This window comes from Arachis hypogaea, chromosome 15, assembly GCF_003086295.3.
Source record: "Arachis hypogaea cultivar Tifrunner chromosome 15, arahy.Tifrunner.gnm2.J5K5, whole genome shotgun sequence".
NCBI lineage: Eukaryota > Viridiplantae > Streptophyta > Magnoliopsida > Fabales > Fabaceae > Arachis > Arachis hypogaea.
Genome location: NC_092050.1, coordinates 82807391 through 82810946, shown reverse-complemented (window position 1 = coordinate 82810946; position 3556 = coordinate 82807391). Strand labels below are relative to the sequence as shown.

General features: G+C 41.1%; 1 non-coding gene across 1 annotated transcript; it reads right to left on the bottom strand.

The window, feature by feature from the left end:
- Positions 1 to 227: 227 nt before the first annotated feature.
- On the bottom strand, positions 228 to 335 carry LOC112752872 (small nucleolar RNA R71). The gene has a single exon (XR_003177282.1). It is a non-coding gene; the product is annotated as a small nucleolar RNA R71 (small nucleolar RNA).
- Positions 336 to 3556: the final 3221 nt, after the last annotated feature.

Genomic DNA, 3556 nt, shown 5'->3' with positions numbered 1-3556 from the left:
TTCTATCTGAAGATCCTTTTTAGTTCTTAACTAAATTCTTACAGATCTGTGATACTGTTAAGACCAATGGAGTAGATCCTGAAGTCTACTGGCTCATGCTTTTCCCTTTTGCTGTAGGAGACAGAGCTAGAGTGTGGTTGGACTCTCAACCTAGAGATAGCCTGAACTCTTGGGATAAGCTGGTCACGACTTTCTTAGCCAAGTTCTTTCCTCCTCAAAATCTAAGCAAGCTTAGAGTGGATGTTCAAACCTTCAGACAGAAAGAAGGTGAATCCCTCTATGAAGCTTGGGAAAGATACAAGCAGCTGACCAAAACGTGTCCTTCTGATATGCTTTCAGAATGGACCATCCTGGATATATTCTATGATGGTTTATCTGAGCTATCAAAGATATCATTGGACACTTCTGCAGGTGGATCCATTCACCTAAAGAAAACGCCTGCAGAAGCTCAAGAACTCATTGACATGGTTGCTAATAACCAGTTCATGTACACTTCTGAGAGGAACCCTGTGAGTAATGGGACGCCTATGAAGAAGGGAGTTCTTGAAATTGATACTCTGAATGCCATACTGGCTCAGAATAAAATATTGACTCAGCAAGTCAATATGATTTCTCAGAGTCTGACTGGAATGCAAGCTGCATCCAACAGTACTCAAGAGGCTTCTTATGAAGAAGAAGCTTATGATCCTGAGAACCCTGCAATAGCAGAGGTAAATTACATGGGTGAACCATATGGAAACCCCTATAATCCATCATGGAGAAATCATCCAAATCTCTTATGGAAGGATCAAAGGCCTCAACAAGGCTTTAATAATGGTGGAAGAAACAGGTTTAACAATAATAAACCTTTTCCATCATCCACTCAGCAACAGACAGAGAACTCTGAACAAAATACATCTAATTTAGCGAACTTAGTCTCTGATCTATCCAAGGCCACTGTAAGTTTCATGAATGAAACAAGGTCTTCCATTAGAAATTTGGAAGTACAAGTGGGCCAACTGAGTAAAAGGATCACTGAAATCCCTCCTAGTACTCTCCCAAGCAATACAGAAGAGAATCCAAAAGGAGAGTGCAAGGCCATTGACATAAGCACCATGGCCGAACCTGTAAGGGAAGGAGAGGACGTGAATCCCAAGGAGGAAGACCTCCTAGGACGTCCAGTGATCAATAAGGAGCTTCCCTCTGAGGAACCAAAGGAATCTGAGGCTCATCTAGAGACCATAGAGATTCCATTGAACCTCCTTATGCCATTCGTGAGCTCTGATGAGTATTCCTCTTCTGAAGAGAATGAGGATGTTACTGAAGAGCAAGCTGCCAAGTTTCTTGGTGTAATCATGAAGCTAAATGCCAAATTATTTTGTATTGAAACTTGGGAAGATGAACCTCCCTTGTTCACCAATGAACTAAGTGATCTGGATCAACTGACATTGCCTCAGAAGAGACAGGATCCTGAAAAATTCATAATACCTTGTACCATAGGCACCATGATCTTTAAGCCTCTGTGTGACCTTGGTTCAGGAATAAACCTCATGCCCCTCTCTGTAATAGAGAAACTAGGAATCTATGGGGTACAAGCTGCTAAAATCTCATTAGAGATGGCAGACAATTCAAGAAAACAGGCTTATGGACAAGTAGAGGACGTGTCAGTAAAGGTTGAAGGCCTTTACATCCCTGCTGATTTCATAGTCCTGGATACTGGAAAGGATGAGGATGAATCCATCATCCTAGGGAGACCTTTCCTAGCCATAGCAAGAGCTGTGATTGATGTGGACAGAGGAGAATTGATCCTTCAATTAAATGAGGACAACCTTGTGTTTACAACTTAAGGATCTCTCTCTGCATCCATGGAGAGAAAGCATAAAAAGCTTCTCTCAAAGTAGAGTCAAACAAAGCCCCCACAGTCAAACTCTAAGTTTGGTGTTGGGAGGCCACAACCAAACTCTAAGTTTGGTGTCAAACCCCCATATCCAAACTTTAAGTTTGGTGTTGGGAGGTTTCAACAAAGCTCTGCACATCTGTGAGGCTCCATGAGAGCCCACTGTCAAGCTATTGACATTAAAGAAGCGCTTGTTGGGAGGCAACCCAATGTTTATTTATCTAATTTTCATTGTTTCTCATGTTTTATTAGGTTCATGATCATGTGGAGTCACAAAATAAATATAAAAATTGAAAACGGAATCAAAAACAGCAGAAGAAAAATCACACCCTGGAGGAAGACCTTATTGGCGTTTAAACGCCAGTAAGAAGCATGTTTTGGGCGTTCAACGCCAGAACAGAGCATGGTTCTGGCGCTGAATGCCAGAAATGGGTAGCATCTGGGCGTTTGAATGCCAGAAATGCACCCTGGAGAAGAGCTGGCGCTGAACGCCCAGAACAAGCATGCTTCTGGCGTTCAACGCCAGAAATGGGCTACAAATGGGCGTTCAACGCCCAGAACAAGCACCAATCTGGCGCTGAACGCCCAGAGTTGTGTGCAAGGGCATTTTGCATGCCCAATTTGGTGCAAGGTTGTAAATCTTTAAACACCTCAGGATCTGTGGACCCCACAGGATCACCTCAGGATCTGTGGACCCCACAGGATCCCCACCTACCTTCACTCACTTCTTCTCACCCCTCTTTCACACAATCCCATAAACACTCTTCCCCAAAACCCTTCACCAATCACCTTTTGATCCTGAAAAACTTTGGAAGTTGAGCAAGAATAAGGAATGTCAAGCTAGTGACATTAAAAGAGCGCTTGTTGGGAGGCAACCCAACCTGATGTAGTTTCTTTTCATAGCTTTTTCAATAAAAATGTTGAATAATTGGTCTGTATTGCAAGGAGCTAAGTTTGGTGTCTCACACCAAAACAAATTAAGAGAGAATGAAGGATTCTAAGTTTGGTGTTTCACCAAAATTTTATCTAAAAGCACATTCTCACTTTCTGCATAACGCTAGCTCCAAACAATCAGACAAATCATTTAACCATTTGGCTGTTTTCTAGTTTTTAGTCTCATAACCTTTAGCAAAGACAAAATGATTTCACATATGGTTAATTTGATGCATCAGAAACTTTGGCAAGGGACTAAGTTTGGTGTTCACACACCAAAGTAAGTTCAAAGGCCCCCAAATAAATCATGCATGCTAACCATTTTTCAAGTGCTTGGGGAACAAGCAACTTTCAATATCACTGCAGAGCATCATACAAGCTTTTGGAAAAATTAAGCATCATCAATCAAGGAGATAAAAGAGGAATGTGAAGACCAGCAATGATGATGATGATAAGGAGAAAAGCAAGTAAACTCCAAAAGGTTGTATTGTTAAGTGATTATTTTACATCAGATATTGCTGTGATTGAAAGTGATATTGTACCCCTGTCTGTCTGCATAGTATAGTTTTTCTATAATTCAATAATTAAGATGTTTGAATATTCACAACACTACACTTTTAAAAATTGCATGCACTCAAGATTTCAAAAAGGGCACCACATGATAGTTCTTTGAAAAGAAGGATTGAAGAATTAAACAATTTTGAGGCAAGCAAAAGATTAGGAGAAGTGGTGGTTCTGGTTGTGTGA